At 35.3% G+C, this 21,128-nt stretch overlaps 1 pseudogene; it reads left to right on the top strand.

Moving 5' to 3' along the window:
• The first annotated feature begins 14,405 nt into the window (after positions 1 to 14,405).
• Positions 14,406 to 21,128, top strand: part of LOC107712956 (CSC1-like protein 2) — a 67,806-nt pseudogene continuing 61,083 nt past the window's right edge.

Genomic DNA, 21,128 nt, shown 5'->3' with positions numbered 1-21,128 from the left:
TGAAATTGTGATTTTCCATTTAGATTGAAATATAATGTTGCATAAATTCAGTGTTGGTACCTGAGCATTGTGCTTCCGTCATTCCACCGTTCCCGCTGGGAAAGCACATCGTCCCGGAAGGGGGAAACAGTGAGGAGGCACTGCAACACGGAGTTCATGTAGCACGTGTTTCCTAAATTGGGAAAACTGTGACGAGGTGTTCAGTTAGGAGGCGGCTGTGAGGCACATTATATGCAAGTATGTACGTTCAATCCAACATTTACCCCAAGTGCTTGATTTTGGTCGGTGATGCTGTCGCCACAACATCTGCCAACTCAACATCGTACTCCGTATCACTGATGCTTTGCTGCTCGATCTCGATCTGCTCCTGCTGTGGACTGCCCTGTATGAGCTGCAGTATTTCCGCCTGGGACAGACCTTTGGACTGCACCGTCATACTAGCAATCACACCGAGGATGCTGGGAAAAAATCAAGAGTATGTTAAACAATAGTGCAAAATTTGGGCTCCAGAAGTTAAAATCCCATTCATCTTTTCCATTAACGCAATGAGGTTGTTAATCGATGAGATATGCTTTTGTTGAAGCCATCAGCTTGCATCATTTCAACTCAAAGATAATCATGTTTAACAGCAGAATTCCTTGCGAAAAATTTAATTACCCATGATTCTGTAAAAAACAGAAAATATATTGTTTCTATATGTAATCAGCATGATTTAAATCTGCAGTTTTGTATTTCCTGACCATTTTAAATGTGATTGTCATTCCCAATGCTTCATTGGATTGTAGTTCTTTCCCTCACTAAAGTCATTAATTTCACGGTCTTATTTAAAATACTTTTTTGCTTCAAATCAAAGTTTGTAGTGTTATGATTCACCTCGTGGCTGGTTGGTTTGGTGGATGGCTTATAACTCTAAAATGAAAACTTTTCAAAAATCTCCGTAAAATAAATGGGTTACTTCCGGAACCAACGCTGCTGAAAATGTGCTGAGCTCTACTGTGCTTGTCCAACTGAGGTTTGATTTCAGTAACTAGTCTGCATTACATCAACACACAACATTCATTCCTATCACCCACTAGTCAAGATCCGCATCAGAGATGGTTTGATCGCCAGCTGCATCTGTAAAAAGATTAAAAGTTAAGTAATTAATTATAGATGATGTATAAATCTCAATTTTGAAAAATTGACCCTTATGACTGGTTTTGTGGTCCAGGGTTATATATTACACACTAAAAAATGCTGGGTTAAAAAGGGACAAACCCAGCTATTGGGTTGTTTTGAGTCCAAACAAATTTAACCCAGCATTTTTTAGAGTGTAGGTTAATGAATTATATAGTAGTTGGTTAATTCAGTAACAGCTTTAATAAACTTCACTAACCTTCAAGAAACGCTGTGGCCTGAAGTTCAGCCAGCAGATCAATCTTCTCGCTGTCTTCGGATGAGGAAACACCCACAGCGCTGGAGGAGGTGAAAACTCCACTGGTCTCCGGATCTGATGGATAGTCTTCTGGAGATGAGAAGGAATCATCAGCGCTGGTGGAGGTGAAAACCCCACTGGTCTCCAGATCTGATGGTCCAGATGAGGAAGAACCATCAGCGCTGGTGGAGGTGCTCGACTCTCCAGGTACGTCTGTGAAGAAACCACAAAACTGCCGTTATGAGATACTTTTCATACTTTGATTCACACTATGAAAGATAAAGCTTTTTACTTTAAACCACACACAAAAATCATAAAAGCTAACCTCCAAAAACTTCCATTCCCAGCGTTGCATACAGCAGATCTGAAGGTCTGCTCTCTGTGGATGTGGAAGTATCTTCAGTGCTGGAAGTGGAGCTTTGCTCTCCAGCTACATCTGTGTGAAGATAGTGATTTTTTTTTTTTTGAGCATACTGGAAAAGATGGATGAGATTCAAGCATGTAAAAGCTTGAAAACATCTTCTCACCTCTGATTGCTTCTTTCTCCGGGGTCTTAGCCTGCAGTTCAACCTCTAGATCAGAAGATCTGCTGACTGTAGGTGAGGAAGAAGCATCATCACGTGTGTCGACGCTGGTTGACTGAGTCTCGATGGACTCAACCACCTCACATGAGGACACACATGACAGAAAAGATAGCATTCTGCGGAAACCCCGGCGCAGAGATGGAAACTTGTGCTTCCGGGAGGATGAAGAGGGAGCTTGGACCCCTTCAGCAGGTGCAGCGGCTGAGACCACCACATCTGGAGAAGATGACACAGACTTGCCCCACTTCTTCTTTTTCTTCTGCTCCTTTTTGGTCTTTTGATCCATTTTGTCACCACAAGTGTCATTAACCATATTCTAGAGACATAAACAGAATTCTAAATGAAAAACCACACTGAACATTGCTAACAGTATGTTTAGTCTTTTAATTAGGGGAGGTTAACTTTGTATCTTTTCATTTACAGAGCAAAAATAGTGGAATTGTTGAATAACTTTGTAGTTGTAGTCGGCGTACTGTATGTGGTTGCAGGTAGACTTATAAAAATGTAACTATCTATGCTAAGTATTTACTGGATTAAAGTGTGGCAACTAGCCCCCTATTGGTTTTTCCAATAGCCATGATTCTGCTTGATGGAGTGAGTAAGTGACTCACCTGACTCCTGCTCACCCAACACCCGTGTTCAGCTCTTCGAGCTCTTTTACAGCTGTTGATACAGTGACGCAGCGCTGAGTTCCATTACGTCACAAAGAGATGAACGTCACGAGCGTTCCATGCTCGATGCAGACCAGCAGAATGTTTTCATTTGAATCAGAGGCTTCTTGGACAACAGCAGGTACAGAACTCGCTCACAAAAACATATATTGTGGAACTTTCTCAATCTTTCTTTGAAGTAAAATATAAAATATTGTATATATAAAGATGAATTTGTATTCCTCGTTTTCCCATTTGGATGCCAGCGTCTGCTGAATGAATACATGTAATGTAAATGGTTTAATAATATTAAATAAACTAATACTATAAATGTAAATGTAGTCGTTGTCATTTTTTTTTTTTTACTTTTATACTGAGTTTAGTTCGTTCGTGCTCCGAAGTCCCGATCTGAATCAAATGATTCGCTCTCCGAAGTCCCTCCCGATCTAAATCAATAAATCAAATGATTAATGATTCGCGATTTGAAGTCCCGATCCGAATCAAATGATTCACAAAAGCTCCGTTTCACCCATCACTACGTGCTTTTTAAAATAATTAAAATTCGAAAATGGATAGCTCTTTTGATCTGTTTTTTTTCTAGTGAATCGCTTGAACTGAATGATCGAAGTCAGGAGTTTGAATCAATCGGATCGGTTCCAGCGTAAATGACTCACTCAATTGAATCGGTTCGTCTGTTCCTCTTTTCGCGTCTTCAGTCTTCAGTCATGTTTACACGACACTGTCAGCACTACTTCTGGCTTAACCTGCTAGTTTTATCACATTAACTGAAATAAGATTAAAAAAAAAAAAAAGTATGATGTTTACAAATAAAATATCCATATTTCCATTCCAAATATAGCCTAACATATTCAGGTGAGGTAACCGGTTTACTGCTAACTAGTGAAACACTCCATTAGTATGACGAGCTGCAGCTCAAAATACATGTTAGATGGAAAAATTGTGCTTTATGATCGAGTTTGTAGCTTAATTGCCTATATTTGAAATATTCAGTTGCTGACAGTTCAATAGGAAATCAGCTGAAAGCATCCAGTGAATGTTGAATTGATCAGTATATATAGTAATGCATATTTGAGAAATGATTGTTGTATCTGATTGAATGAGTCTCTATGGAGTGATATTCAATGTAAAAATGAACGATTTGGACAGAATGAACGATTCCTTTAATGTCATCAGACAATGGTTTTATTCAGAAAGTTCTCTAAAGGACATGTTTAGTAAAGTGTCCATGCAACAATTTCTAGAATTTTTTTAAAAGTGCAACTTAAAATCTTTTGGTGTGCAAATTATTGAGTTTCATTTACCTTTAATCTCACTTTTAGTGTGTTTATTAATTTGTTTATATACCTTATTTTATTGATTTCACCCTGTTTTCGCCATGAAAATAGACCTTTCTTTATCTTTTTCATTTTTATCATATTTTATTTTCTGATATGTAAATGAATCTGATTGCTGATATATGCTGTTTCTGTTATAAATCTCCCTTTAAATGTTCTTGTCATGAAAATGTCACCACAAGACTTCAGATCATAACCCAGTGCTCTACTTATAATGTATAATATTTCATGTTTAATAACATATTTGGGAAAGAAAAATGGAAGAGTAGTTAATTGTCACTTATTGACCTGTTTAGCCAAACTCTTCATTAAAACACACAAAACATGCTACAAATGAATAAAATGACACATATTCTATATGCATTTCATATTTATTGGTGATTAGCGATTTGTTACAAGCATTTTTGGTTTGTAAAAGATGATATTGTACTGTATGTGTTCGGGTTTGGTATGAATATTATCTTACCTGGTTATGTTCATAAAGTTTACTTTGCTTTTTTTCAATAAAAGAAAAATGCCATATTAAACAAAATTATGCTGCAGAACTGCCATTTACTGTGACGTGGACGTGAAGATGAGGAAAATCTCTTTCATGGTGTTTTTTATCTGTAAAGAACGTGTTTTTTTACATTTACATTTACCTTTACATTTGTATCAGCATATATTTTCTTCTTCAGATCTTATGTAAATGTATGTCAGTTTTTGCAGATCTCTTTTGAAAAATTAAAATGTGTTTTCCTGTCCATTATCATCTATAAATAATATGTCCTCATATTATTTATAACCAGTATTGAGTCTTCAGTCTTCATGAGGGAACGTTTGCTTCCACATCAAGGAATCATTACAGGCATTTTAAAAGCAAACACCGAACCGTATTAATTCATAATACTAAGTGAATCTGCCATGAAGCCCAAATATTCACTCATGGTGTTATTTCTGCTGTATCTGAAAGGTAGGACTCATTCATTTGTTCATCTTTATTGTGTTTTTTGTAGTTGTAAAACCATCAGTTACAAAACTACTGTGCCTTAGTGGTTCAACCGTAATGTTATGAAGCAACGAGAATACTTTTTGTACGCGAAGAAAACAAAAATAACAACTTTATTCAACAATTTGTCTCCTCTGTGTCTCTGCGCATCACCGTAGCGCCATTTTGGAGAATAACCACTGAACGCAAGCAGCGTACGCTCTTCTGTGTCAGCCGCGACACAAGGACACAGAGGAGACACATTGTTGAATAAAGTCGTTATTTTTGTTTTCTTCGCGTACAAAAAGTATTCTCGTCGCTTTTCTGGACCTTGACAGTGTAATTTACTTGGCAGTCTATGGGACAGTCACAAGCCTCCCGGTTTTCATCCAAAATATCTTAAATTGTGTTCCGAAGACGAATGAAGCTTTTAACGACATGGGGGTAAGTGATTAATGACAAAATTTCATTTTGGGGTGGAGTATCCCTTTAAACTTATTCTTCTTCTGAGACCAGTCATTTTCAACTGTACTGTATATCCTCCTAGGCTTTTATGCTACAGGCACCAAACTCGTCAGAGACCTTGGACCTGATCTATAGTTTGTTTCTATATCTTTTATAACTGATGAGACTTACAGTTCTGTATAAATAATTATCAAAAATCAAAGGTTTCCCATAGACTTGCATTGGCTGAGCAAAAATGCCCTAGAGGACAACTGCAGTCCACTAGAGGGCGCCACAGGATAAGAAATCTACTTTACTTTCGTTTTCAGACAGTTACATTTACAAATAATTGCATACTTTTCCTTTATGCCGCCAAGCATATTTAGTCACATATGGACTAACCCAACCATTGGGTTAAATTTTTACATTAAATTTTTAACCCAAAAGTTGGGTTAGTCCATATTTGACCCAAAGTTGGGTTGAAACAACCCAGCATTTTTTAGAGTGTAACATATTTGATCATGACCAGGTCAGGTAGTGACTTTCTGATGTCCAGAGGCCAGTGTGAAAGAATCGGGACAGTTGACTGATCTGTCACAGCTCCGATGGGGCAACTGGTGCGTCCTCACCAAACGTAATCATTTGCACAGTTTTTAAGCCTTGCCAATTAAAACATTCAAGCGATTCGTGTCATCTGCTGCAGCTGAAGCATCAGCAGCTTCAGGGGCAGGCTTCCGAAAACACTGAAAGAGTGTAGTTTGAGTTTGCTTTCGTTTCATATCTCCTTTAGTGATTCACATTCAATGCTGAGCAACAGTTGCGCAATAATAGCATTGGTCATCAACAGAAAAACACGGCGTGATTTTCAAAAAGTAGGTGCTTCGCAACATGGACGGGGTGAATTTATGAATGAATGTGTGAAAGTTCTGTTACAAAACGATGTTGTTACGTATCCTCGCGCTTTTTTAAGGGGTTATACGTAAATCGCTTCACCTTTCCTAGTGGGTATACGGCGTATACCTGCGTATCACGTAGACTAGGCCTACACCACTTGACGAGCGCAAATGTTAGTAAATCACGTTGCATGGTTCATTTTAACACTCCCTCCCATAAATTTTGCATCTGAAAGGGAAACTCCTACAACTGAGGTACCATGGGTGCAGCAGGCGCAATGATATTACGCAGCGCCTGAAAATAGTCCCCAGCACGCTCCCTGTGCAAGCAAGTGGTCACGTTGGTTATGTTGACGGAAGTTAGCCTATTTTCAGGCGCTGCGTAATATCATTGCGCCTGCTGCACCCATGGTATGGCAGCAAAGTTCCTTGATTATTACACCGGAATGAGAGTATAGTTCCTAGCCATATCGGCCTAGAAAATCGCAACTTTTAATTTTCAGTCGGTCTTAGTACACGATATAACTACAGAATTGTCAAGTTTTAAATAGGAAAAATATCTAAACTCTTTGGTCATTTTTGAGCGAGATGCTAACGGTCTAATCAGATACAATGATCTATGCTAAGCTAAGCTAAAAGTGCTACCGCCAGACCCGGAGATCGGGGCTGAATGGATTCGAAAACGGTAAAACTCAACTGTTTAACTCTAGGGGAGTTGGAAAATGAGCCTATTTTTAAAAATAGTAGAGTGTTCCTTTAACCAATCTCTTTTTTTTTCAACATAAACAAAAGCCATCTTTACATTGCAAAAGTGTAACAGTAGCTGCATTTATGTTTATTTTATGCAATGGCATTTATGCTTTCAGGAGGCAGACACACTCTTGTCAGTTTAAATCTTGATTAAAGACCCATCTATTTAACCTGGCTTACACATAACACACAATCACTTTTTCTATAATTCAGATCTGTTAAAGGATTGCTAGGCTGCATTACACTCTTAAAAATAAAGGTGCTTAAAAGGTTCTTCACAGAGATGCCATAGAAGAACCATTTTTGGTTCCACAAAGAACCATTCAGTCAAAGGTTCTTTAAAGAACCATCTCTTTCTTACCTTTTTATAATCTGAAGAAACTTCTTTCGCCACAAAGAAGCTTTTGTGAAACAGAAAGGTTCTTCAGATGTTAAAGGTTCTTTATGGAACCATTTAGACAAAAACGTTCTTCTATGGCATCGTGAAGCACCTTTATTTTTAAGAGTGTAATTAGGTCAACCGGAACTGGGAACACTTCCCATAATATCCGATGTACCCACTACATCGTAAGAAGATGCATGAATCTTTGTTCCTTTATTTTCCAGTGCTGTACGGGAAAACATTGTTGCAGAACCATGCCAATTGAAGTTTAACACTACGATAATATAGCATGAATTAGAGGTTAGTAACCTGACTTAAAGGGTTAGTTCACCTAAAATACTATATCAAAATTCTCGTTCCAAACCTGCAAGACTTTCGTTAATTTTTGGAACACAAATGATGATAATTTTAATGAAATCTGAGTGCTTTCTATCCCCTCATTGACAGCCTATGCAACTACCACTTTCAAGGTTCAGAAAGGTATAAAGACATAACGTTTTTAATGTTTTTTTAAAGAATTCTCTTCTGAAAGCCTGCATTTATTTGATCCAAAATACAGCAAAAGCAGTAATATTGTGAAATATATTTTCTATTTAAAATAACTTTTCTATTGTAATATATTGTAAAATGTAATTTATTTCTGTCTGTATTTTCAGCATCATTACGCCAGTCTTCAGTGTCACATGATCCTTCAGAAATCCCTTTAATATTCTGATTTGCTGCTCAAGAAACATTTATTACGTTTATTATTATTATTATTATGTTGAAAACAGCTGAGTATAATTTTCAGGTTTCTTTGATGAATAGAAAGTTTGGAAGAACAGCATTTATCTGCAATAGAAATCTTTTGTAATGTTATAAATGTCTTTATCGTCACTTTTGATCCATTTAAAGCATCCTTGTGAGCAGCAAATCAGCATATTAGAATGATTTCTGAAGATCATGTGACACTGAAGACTGGAGTAATGATGCTGAAAATACAGCTTTGATCACAGAAATAAATTATATTTTAAAATATATTCAAATAGAAAGCAGTTATTTTAAATAGTAAAAATATTTCTACGTTTGCTGTATTTTGGATCAAATAAATGCAGACTTCGTGAGCAGAAGAGACTTCTTTGAAAAACATTACAAATCTTACTGTTCAAAAGCTTTTGACTGGTAGTGTATGTGAAGTGGCTTAACATCGGATTTAAGAAGCAACATACGTCCTTTTTTGTGCAAAAAGTATTTTTATCACAAAATATCTTCGTCAGCATAGATCTCCTATGTGTTCATGAGAGCACCACAATGCTTGCGTGCTGTGTTGACACCATTTTCAAAAAAGCACTATTGTGAGCACCATTAAAAAAAAAACAAGACCTAAATATAATGCATGAAGCTTGCATGGTGTCCCTTTTCCTCTGCTTGTAAACAGTGCAGTGCTTCTAGGATGGGTTGAGAACGTCTGCTCTCACGTCAACACAACATGCAGTGTGCGCGTGGTGCACTCCTGAACATATGTCTTGAGATGTATATATTGTGAAAAAAGACATCATTTGTTTTTTTGCACAAAGCATTTGCATCACTTCATAAAATTGAAAAAAGAGTTGACTTGAAAGGTGCGTAGGCTGTCAATGGAGGAACAGAAAGCACTCAGATTTCATAAAAAATAGCCTTAATTTGAGTTCCAAAGATGAATAAAAGTCTTATGGGTTTGGAACGGTATGAGGGTGAGTAGCTGATGACAGAATTCACTTTACCTTTAAAGAATATTGTGTTCTTTTATAGGAAAATGGCATCATCACTGGAACATTTCACAAGACTGTTGACTAGAAGTCTATAGCAATTGTTATTAATGACAGCCTTGCCTTTTATTCATTTTTTATTACATTTTTTTACCATGCATTTGAAAATGTTTTGAATCTTGACTGTTTCACAATTTGTGAAGTTTAACATTGGGACCAACACCAATATTGTGCGAGTACCTGCTTCTGTCTGTTGCTGGTTAAAGCTGAAAAGTCTCCCACAGTACAAACACTTTTTAATGGTGCTTTGCACATTGTTACATTAATTGATGTCGTATCATCTTTTTGTATTAACCTGTTTAAGGCAAACTAATGCATTGAATGCACTTCTAAGAATATTTAAATGAGGTAAAAAAAAAAACATGTTTAATTAGTATATATTGTGCTGGATTTATTACTAAAGTTATGCTATAATTTTATAGTAATTTCTGCATAACAGATTGTCCGTTAATGCTACAGAATATGATGGAAATCTACAGAATTTTCCGTTTTAGAGTTGAAGGAAATGTCCGTAAACTTACAGGGAAATGTCCGGGTAATTTTCTGCCAGCATATTCTCCATTTCTTTACTGATTTTTTTCCCCCAGTGTGTTTGCAAATGTAAATATATGAAAATGTAGTAAAATTAAGTCTAATGTAGTAAGTGTATGCCTTGTTTTGTTAAAGGAAGAAGAAGAACCTGTCAGATACAACAAAATATCCATACAGTTCCAAAAACACAGTGATCCTGGTATTTGTTACTAATATCAAAATATACTACAATACTACTAGGCTACCTAAGTCCGGTGGGAGAGAACAAAGCTCTTCAGTATCTGCTGAACTCCAGTAAGGATATTTTATTCACTTTAAACATCGGATGAAGTGATTCTTTTCTCTTTAATATAGATGATGCTAAGCCATTAATAAATCAATCATGACAAAAAATGATGATAACCGATGTATTTTTCCATGAGTCTACTATGTTAGCGGTTATAATGTTACCTAGCTTGTTTGGTAGCTTGTTGGATGGGAAGTCCCCCACTACAACTACACAGCGATTATCCAGTGTGCGATCTGATATTAGGCTAATATTGCAAATCTAGCGATCGAGTTGAGTGGAGTTCAGTGAGCTTGCTGCAGTAAAACCTAAAATACTATGTGGAGGACACAAGATCATTTCATTATAATATGACTGCATGGTGAATCTATGATCCTAGCTCATATTTAAACAACTATCGCTTTGTGTTATTGGCCAGATAAAATGAAAAACACATCATTTTTAGTGCACCAAAACGCCAAGTACAAAAAGTCCCCATATTAAGGCAATTTGACATTAATTAACCCATTTAATCCCACCGACCGTAAAAAAGGTTTTCATTTATACAGCTCTAAAAACCTTACTGACTGATATTTTAGTGCATTTCCTGCAAATATGGAAAAAATAAAGGGTCTCAATTACATATGTGCAGTGTCACATGGTTAGTGCAAATTGTCACATGACCAGAGTAGTTTAATTCCGGTTTGCACCATGAGATGATGGCTGCATAAAAGCTCCAAAACGAAAGGCTAGTAAAGATATGACACAGATTTTTGGTCCACATTATCTTTAAGGTGTCTAGTATTCATATATGAATTCACATATATTCAGTTTTGTTGAGTGTGGTCATAGAATGAGTAAAAAAACGTTGGTGGTCACAATAGTGACCGGTGGGATAACAGTGAATTTAGCTATACAATATAAATCCAATTGCAGTTGTTAGTGAAGGCTGCACTAAAATGTTGCAATGACAAAATATTGCACTAAATTAAAAGTTCAAATGTTACAAATAAGTTACAATATTGATGTTGTAACACTGGTAGCACTGATGTAAAGATTTGATGATATATTTTACAATAAAGTAACAATTTTGAAATACCTTGATGGTTGTATTTTAATTTTTTATTTTTGTCTTTTATCTCAGTATTCTTAACAGTGCTGTATAAAGTTGCTACAAATATACCCCAGCGACTTAAGACTGCTTTGTGCTCCAGGGTCACATATCAAGCAGCGACAAGAAGTTTAAAAGATTTCAGTCCATGTAGGCCTGAAGCTCTCCAGCCCATGATAAGATTAATTGTTGAAGAAATCAAACAGCTGCCAGTTTCAATATTTAGTAAACAAAAGGAAATAAATGTAATAAAATCTTTTATCATCCAATTTAACTTCTATACACTAGGGCCTTTTATGAAAAATCAAGTTAAGAAAATGTTTCCAATACAGTGTTAAATTGTACTAAATATATAAAATTGCATTCAATTCAATAAATAGTGTAATTCTTGCATGCAACAGTTGGACGGTGAGCAGGACTGTTTATTCTTCATTAAACACATTAATTAAAACACGATGAGCCGTTTGGTTTGATTTAAGAGATTGTTTGGATGAGGTATGTCAACTAAGATGTGCACATTTTTCTTATTTAGCCTAAATATCATACTACAGAAGATACCTACATGTTTCCCAGAAGACAAAATGCGTTAAATGTACCCTGATCTTCAAATTCAAAAAGTTTTCTGTGCGTTTTATGTGAAATATCTCATTCAGGTCAGTAAAAATAACAATCTGATTACGTAACTCGCGTTACTTGTAATGCGTTACCCCCAACACTGTGCATTTATATGATCCCTCGTATTTTGGTCAAATAATTAACATTTTGCAGATTCTGCACAGTGTAACCTTTGACCTCAACTGTACATATGAAGCAGAAGAAGTCCTACTAGAATGAATACTTACGTAGCACGAGTAGATGACAGCAGCGATGCCCAGAGGTAAACAGCAGAACACCATGGTAAAGATGGAGTAGAAGAAGTAATCCGGCACTGCAGTGACCGCTGGCGTGAACACAGTGGGCTGAACGGTGACCCCAGTTTGACCAACATACGCTACTGTTGGTGGTTTTATATGAATGTTCATTTCTTCTCTTGTTCTCCTGTGAGTGTACTAAATGATCTTGATGGTTTTTCTCTTCCGTTTCGTGCTCAGCTGAGATGCTCCTCCTCACTGGACGCTGGTTGATCTGCAGTCGGTCTTGTGCTTTTATGAATTTTGTCTTCTGGTGGTGATGTATGAATTTGCGGAAAGTGGTTTTTCAATTTTGTTTTTGGTTTTTGAAGATAAGGGTGTCATGCAACCCTTCTGTTGACATTTGCATGAGCTTCTACCAAATAACAGATGAGGATATGTTCCGCGTAGATCCACTCAATACAGGAGGAGAAAACATTTCCCTATCTTTTGTTGTTGATGTCAAGGATCATTTTAGGGCCTACAATCAATCGCTACAGGATTTGACCTGTAATTTGACAGAAGCTCACGCAGATATGAGCATGGAAAGGTTGTGTGACACCCTCATCTTTAGAAACCATTAATAAAAATACACAAAATATGACCCAGATGACATTCACCTGCTTCAGCATTTCAGCCGGAAGAATTCAGGACTCAGATGAGACTTTTATTCTGGTCCTCCATTTCATTTTTCACAGCAACATACCATCTTATTGTTTGTATTTTCATTTTTTAAAAATATTAAATTATATAAAATTAAAATAAAATCTTTATATATATATATATATATATATATAGCCTATATTCAATCTTACTGTATTGTATTAATGATGGTGTGTTTGTAGTTTACTTTTACCTCCAAGCTATGAAATAAGGAATACAAAAACTATTAAAAAGTGAACCATTTTTCTTGAACAATCCTATCAGCAGCCTGCAATTGCTCTCTTCACTAGCAGATGTCAGTGTGAGATCACAATACTCAGTTCATGCCAGCTTGATGATTTCACCTCTCACACCATGTGCTTGAAATACAAATCTTTTTTAATGAATGAAGACATTTTCTACACTTACATATTTTATATACATACTTTTCTTTGTATACTTCAATTTCTGTGTGAGTGTTAAAGGAGCAATGTAATTTTAGTGCATACTTGTGTAAAACACAAGGGTTGCAAAGCAAGCTTCAGAAAATAAATTAAATAGATTAACGGAAATTTCGCGATTTTATGCAAAATTACATGTTCATTAGGGCCAAATGTGAAACTGAACGTGTTGGAGGATTTTATGTAAAGTAATCAAATCATAAAGAAGTAAAATTATGAAAAAAAAAACAATTAAAACAAGACACTAAAAAAACAAATCACAAATGTGCTATACGAATAAACGTTAAAAAAAAAAAAAAAAAAAAATTAATCAAATTAAATTAAATAAGAAAAAATATTATTAAAAAAAAATAAAAGTCTTGAATCGTTTTTTATTTTATAAAAAAAAGTCTTGAATCGTTTTTTATTTGATAAAAAAAAGTCTTGAATCGTTAGCATTTTATGTAAAGCTGCTTTGAAACGATGTGTTCTGTAAAAAGCGTTATGTGAATAAATGTGAAATGAACAGAATTAAAAAAAAAACAAACAAACGTGAACTGAACCAAATTTAACAAAAAAATGTAATTAAATTAAAAAGAAGGTATTACAAAAAATAGAAGTAGGCCTATTGAATCGTTTTTTATTTGATAAAAAATAAAAGTATTGAATCGTTAGCATTTTATGTAACGCTGCTTTGAAACAACGTGTTCTGTAAAAAGCGCAATACGAATAAACGTGAATTGAACGGAATAAATTAATTAATTAATTAAAACCCAGCACATGTCTGCAAGATGTCTGTTAAAGATCTCTTCATCTGGAAAGCATCGTAAAAAGCGTTATGTGAATAAATGTGAAATGAACAGAATTAAAAAAAAAACAAACAAACGTGAACTGAACCAAATTTAACATGTCTGCAAGATGTCTGTTAAAGATCTCTTCATCTGGAAAGCATCTGCTGTGTACAAACATCTGATAGACGTCTCTAAGATGTCAGTTTTACATTCATTCTAAATCATTAAAGACATCTTCTAAACGTCTATTTGACATCTGATAGGAAGCGTCCTATAGACATATTTCAGATGAGCAAACGCTCTAAAAAATACTTCTTGCAGATGTCAAATAGACGTCTCCGTGACGTACGTGTGCTATTAGAGAAAATATAAAGTATTATAAAATTTTTTTTTAAAAAGTCTTGAATCGTTTTAATTAGGAAGAATACCGAGGGCTTTTATTTTCAATCGCGCTAGCGAACCATCAGGACTTTTACGCTGAAAAGTATCCACGCGGGCCGCCATTTTGAAACCGGTCCCTCACACAGCTGAATATATTAAGCCTCCAAATAACCGGTAACGTATTTATATTCGTGGGGCGTCCTCGGTCCGTCCGCGCGCTCTCCTAAAGAAAACAAGCACGGCCCGCACCTGTGTCAATAAAAAAACACCAGTTGAAGAGAAATTACACTTCAGAGAAGACGCTGCGCGTTTTTATTCTGATGAGGATATTATTAAATGGGGTTATAAAGCTCGTTTCTGCCGCGGGGGATTTGGAAACGGATTTATCCTATTCGGGAGCTTGTCATTGGAGCAAAGGAATAACGTTACCGCAAATCCGACCGGACTGACAGGTAACACAAGTCTTTATTTCTACCGCGTTTGTGAATGTTTGGCGCAGTGATACATTCGCTCTCGCTGTTTGGACGCGTTCGTTTACGCGACGCGTTATCCGCTGTTTGTTACAGTAGGCTAGCGTTAGCTAGTTTGTCTTTATTTACGGAGCAGCTCAACAAACACATCGATATTGTGTAACGCACATTCCCCCCAGCCTGCGCTCCTGCCGGAGGACAATCTCTCTTTTGTTTAACCGCGTTTCTCTCTCTGTGAATGATATATTTTGTTCGGTTTTCGGTCAATCTTTCCGTTTGAATCGTTCAGAAACGCCTTGTGTTGATATGACACTCAAAATGCGTGTGTCTTTAGCTTTATTATACATTTTCATCTTCATAAAGCATCATTTATGCATTTAACACAGCCCTGATAATGTAGGTTATTTCATTTTACACGCGTCCCGCAACAATAACTGCAATGACAAGAATGTGCGAAAATGCAATAATGAACATTATTCATACGAGTAGTATGTTGGTCCGAGCTGAATATGAGTTCGGCTGCAACAGATGCGTGACTGTCTGAACACCTGCGTTTGAGCTTTTTAGACACTTTTGGAAAATGTAAAACGAGTTTTGAAAGGGTTTTTTGAAGTATTTCTCACAGTGAGCACAAACTCTTTCTTATTGTATGCATCAGTTTTTTTGGGAAACCAGTGTTTAGTTCGTAATGTGACTTATTATTGGATTTGTCTAGTATTAAAAAAAATTATATATATATATATATTTATTTCAAATGCTCCAGCATTTTTAATTGCTTCTTCAAAATGTATTAATAGTGAACGCAAAAGCGGCAAAAAATGTTTTAAACCAATAAAACAAACGTATGTGTATATATATATATATATATATATTTATTTATTCTTTTTTTATTACATTTATTATTTTGTTTAATAATTTAGTTAACTGCATTTATAAACTTTATTACATTTTATATAAATTATTAATTCAAAATAATTTTGTCATTTAAAGTCATTATTTTATTTACATTTTTATTTGTATGCTAAATTGCACTCCAAGTCTTCCGTAGTTTGTTTCATAATGCAAACCTACATTTGTTTTTTTGGGGGAATATTTTAATCTGTTTTGGCTGGTCTGATGAATGTATGCATGTATGCATGTATAATACATTTTAATATAAATTAATGCATTTCTATACATTTTTTAAAAATGGATTATTTTGGTACATTTTAACTGCATTTTTAAACAAATCTTATTAAATATAAATGCAAAAACAAAATGCAAAATATTACAAAACAAATATGTATTGTCATTATATTGGAAATAAAATAATCGCTTTAATAATTGACATTTTTATTTGTGTTTGCTTCACAGCGTTAGTCTATATTTATTATTTTTTGACAATGTTTCAATCTATTTTGTTTTGCATGAATATGGTTTGATGAATGTCAGTAAATAAATTATATAATTTTAATTATTATTATCATCGTCATTGAAGAAGGTGATGGAATTGGTGGCCAGTGGTGATTTATGTGTTGATTTCTATTCTTTTTCTGGAGGTTTGAGTGTAATGAGCTCATCATATTTGGATCTCCCTTATTGGGTTTCCTTTTTATCGTGGATTTGTATGTGATTGGAACACAAGCAAGTTTGATCAAGCAATAATGTTTTGCTGTCAAATTCAGTGAATCCAGTCAGGTTTGGTGCAACAGTCACTAGTTTGCATGAATAAACCACACGTGTCTTGACTGTTTCTTTATGAAACCGATTTGACCGACTCAGACCAGAACCACCTTTAGTCTGCTTGGCTTAGTGGTTAAAACCTGGGCTGCTATAATAAGTTACAGGGACAATTGAAGAAGTCCCTCCATTGTAATGAGTGTGCTGTCAATCAAAAGAGCATGTAAACTGGCCGAACTGTTAGTTTGTGCATCTTTACCTTAAACTAGGCTTCAGTGCCTGTCTGCAAACTTGTGCTTTGTTTTTTGTCTCAGTTGTTTTTTGTGTGTTAATGTGTAGAGATGCTGGTTTACATTCACAGCCCGACTGTAAATCATGCTTCGGATAATGTGATTATACAGGCTTTAATGCTGTCAGCTCGTTCTCTCGGTCTCAGCTGTTGGTTTAAACACAGGTTATGAACTCACTCAGCCAATGGCGTTTTTGCAATTCTGTGCTGCTAGTGTTGCACAAATTACATAATAATAACTGATTCCTGAAACCCAACAGTTTGACTGTCCCATTGGGCTCAGTTTGAGTATCAGACCTCTAAGCCACAACTTATTTATTTTATTATTTTTTTTTTAATCATCTTTATATAAACGATATAATGTATAGATTATATAAAATATATTTTATTTTTTTATATAAATTATATTTTTATACAAATGATATACAGTACTTGTTATATATATATATATTAGGGCTGGACAATAATTCAATATCATTTTTTTTTTTGAATGATTAGAAAATGAAAAATAAAATGAAAAATATAAAAATAAAAACTATAAAACAATTTTGTTACTTGAAATAATATAAAAACATATATCATATAAATTATATACAGTACTTATGTAAAAAAATACATTTTAAATTCCTTCTGGAAGTAATTTTTTTCGTCACAATTTGTTTTTTAATTTATTAATATAAAGCATATAATATAGATTTAGATTTATTTTTAGATTTAGATTTTATATATATATATATATATATATATATAACTAAAACGGAAATAAAAATAAATAAAAACATTGACAAAATCAAACAACAAAATTAAAGTGGAAAATAAATATAAAAATAAAAACTAATTCAGAATATTGATAAGAACTATAATTTTAACTATTTTAGTTCCTTGTTTTAACTATAAAAACTACAGCCTCGGGGTATTGCTACTGGGCCAAGTTATAGAAGTGCATCCCCAAGTCTCTGATATTCTAGATCTGGCTCAGGATCCTCTAAAAGGTGACCCACAAATCACTTGAGACTTGAACATTTTGATTTACCACTTTGTGCTTGTACATCCAAACCTGCTGCCAAGGACAAACTCTAAATGATAAACACAAATACCATCACAGTTCATAGATGCGTCACTATCGTCCTCTGGATCGACATGTTTCGCCAGCAGAGGGTCTGTCCGTGTGAGATAAGCGTGTGCGGTCACATGACGTTCCGTGTGTCTGTCAGACTGATCTACAGCCTGCCAGCTGCGATCCTCTCTGCTGTGTCATGCTGCATGCATGTTGTTTACCCAAAAAAACGGACATCTGTTCTGAAGGAGAAGCAGCAGGGAAACACAATGCTGAATGCAAATAAAAAATGAGTCATATAAATGAAATATGCAAATTATTAAACTTTGATCTGCTGAGCAAAACGAAGCCACATGCACAAGTGACCCACTGATTTGTATTTTTGGCTTCTGATGTTGTTTTTATTAGTGAATTTTCAATGTAATTTTATTATGTTTTTATATTGCTAGACCTGTTATTTGTTTCGGATAGAAATGTTGTCAGTTCTAATGCTGTGTGGAGTTGGATATATTTGATCAAGTTAGATGAATGCATTTGGCTGACCTTTTTTATTCAAAGTGACAGATTGCATTTAGACTTCAAACAGTTAGGAATGGCTTGCAACACCAAGGTCATGGGTTCGATTCCCTGAGAAAGCCAAAACTGGTAAAATGTAAATGTGTACCTTGAATGCGATGTAAGTTGCTTTGGATAAAAGTTTGTTAAAAGCATGAATGTAAATGTAACTGGGACTTTTCTGTAGCTCAAAGAGTAGTGCAAGCAATGCCAAGGTCATGGGTTCGATTCCCAGGGAAAGCAAGAGTTGATCAAATGCATACAAATGTAAGTTGCTTTGAATAAAAGTATCTGCTAAATGCATGAATGTAAATGCGATTTTCCTGTAGCTCAAACAGTAGAGCAAGGCGCTTGCAATGCCAAGGTCATGGGTTCGCATGAATGCATGAACTGATCAAATGTATACATTGAATGCAATGTAAGTCGCTTTGAATAAAACTGTCTAATAAAAGCATAAATGTAGATTTCATTGGGGCTTTCCCGTAGTTCAAACAGGAGATTTGGCGCTAAAGGCCGTTCAGTTTAGTGAACGAGTCAGTGCAGGAGAATTACAGCGAGTTACTCCCCACTTCTGGGAGATGCTTGATTGTTTGCCTAAAACGTTCTTGAGTTAAAAGAAAAAAACAAACCTGAAATCAGTAGTGTTTGTTAAACTCAAACTTAGAAGTTTGAACTATGACTTGCATCAGTGTGGCATGTTTTGCATGAAAGATCTTGCTGCTGTTTACATTTAGATGAATGCATTTGGCAGATGCTTGTATCCAAAGCGACTTCAAGGTATGCATTTTATCACTTCATCCATTCCCTGGGAATCGAACCCATGACCTTGACATTGCTAAATGCATGCTCATATAAATGAGTTACAACATCTAATTGTCTCATTACAGTATGTTAATATAATGGAGATGATTTTCTGGTGTCTTGTGCATGTTAATTTGAGCAATTTGGTGCTTTCAACTCGGCGAGATGTTTGGTTCTTGGCTTAAAACGTTCTTGAGTTAATAGAAAAAACTAACCTGTAATTAGTAGTGTTTGTTAAATCAAGCATGTTGCTCAAAGTTAGTAGTTGGATCTTTGATTTCTTGATTTGCATCACGTTTTGCATGATTAATTTACATGCAGTTACTTAAGAAAATATAAAAATCTATTTGTTTTTTGTCTGGGCTATTTTAATCGCTCTTTATTTTAGTTTTGTCACGTCATTTTCACATCTTGCATCAGTTTTGCATGAAAGTCAGTTGATCTTTTAGATTTTTACATTCAGATTAATGCATTTGGCAAATGCTTTTATCCAAAGCAGCTTTCTATGTAATTATTATGCATTTTATCACTTCATGCATTCCATGGGAATTGAACCCACGACCTTGATGTTGCAGTGCAAGCACTTCTGTAGCATGAGCTACAATATCTAGTTGTCTCATTACATTGTTTATATAATAACAGAGGTGACTTGTGCACTTTAATTTGAGCAATTTGTGCTTCCTCCTCTGGGAGATGTTCGGTTGTTTGCCTAAAACCTTCTTGAGTTAATAGAAAAACGAACCTGTAATTAGTAGTGTTTGTTAAATCAACCCTGTTGCTCGAAGTTAGTAATGCAGCAAGTTTTGAATGACAAACAAACAAATACATTTATTTCATAAAATGTAAAAATCTAGTTGCTGTTTTTATCTGGGCTATTTTAATCACACATTTCCATTTTCACATGACGAGAGAGTGGGAAGTGGCATGATATTTAAGATTGCATTATTTAATTCTTCTAGTTTGTTGTCCCAGAGATGCATTTAATCAAATTAACCTCAAATCTTATTGCATGACTGTTTTTTTATTAAAACATGAAGCTAATTATAAGTGTCCGTTTTCGTTTTGATGTTCAGAAACATTCCATTTTAAATTCGTTGTGAAATATTTTTGGAAGTCTGAATCTTTTTGAATGCATCTGCTGCCACTTGTGTATTTGTTTATTAAATATTCAGCTTTAAATAAGAGTGTTGTGCTAGAAGCTCAATTTAGCATGTTTTTTCATGCTTTTATATTTATGCATTTGCAAGGTCCCTGAGAGCTGAACCCATGACGTTGATGTTTCCAGCAGCGTCATGGTGTACTTCTAAAGCTTCTCCTGAGTTCACTCAGGCCTGGTTTACGAGGACAGCACTGACTTCATGACAGAAATATAACGATCAGCAGATCAGGATGAGGAATTGCATCTCGAACCTCCTGAGGGAATTCCTCCCGCTCCAGACGGTCTGCTGAGGTCACGCCGTCACCAAGACAGATATTTAACTTGATGTCTGTCCGCATGCCTCTGATAAAAGGCCAGTTGCGAGCAGCTTCAGGATATTGATAATCCAATAAAAGCAGACTCTATCAAGTGGTTTGGCAGGTCGCTGGGAAAGTGTTTCCTGCTCGCCAAAGGAAGACGTGCCATTTAATGCACAAGAGAAAGCTCTTAATTAAATGTTTACAGTTTTAATTAGATCACATCAAGAGCCAGGAGATGTTTCAGATTTCATATGGGGCATGTGATGCTGTGTAGATAACTCGATTGAACGTGGTTTTTAATAAGCGCAGCGGTGCAGGACATTACTGAACAAATCAAATTATCTCAATATAGAGCAGCGTAACAGTCTGGTTTCATAAGTAAAATCCCATTAATTTTGGCCATCTAGTGACTCCTCCCCCCCAGCCCTGATCGTCCATCGTGATGTTTCACTGTAGGTCACTTTAATGTGCATCTGGAACACAGCATTCACCAGCCATCTTCACAAACCTGTAATATGCATATCAAAAAAAAAAATTCTTAATTACTCAGATATATTACAAT

Source organism: Sinocyclocheilus rhinocerous, unplaced genomic scaffold (assembly GCF_001515625.1).
Source record: "Sinocyclocheilus rhinocerous isolate Xijiao unplaced genomic scaffold, SAMN03320098_v1.1 scaffold147, whole genome shotgun sequence".
Classification (NCBI taxonomy): Eukaryota; Metazoa; Chordata; class Actinopteri; order Cypriniformes; family Cyprinidae; genus Sinocyclocheilus; species Sinocyclocheilus rhinocerous.
The sequence above is the reverse complement of the archived record's forward strand: the minus strand, read 5'-3'. Positions and strand labels throughout refer to the sequence as shown.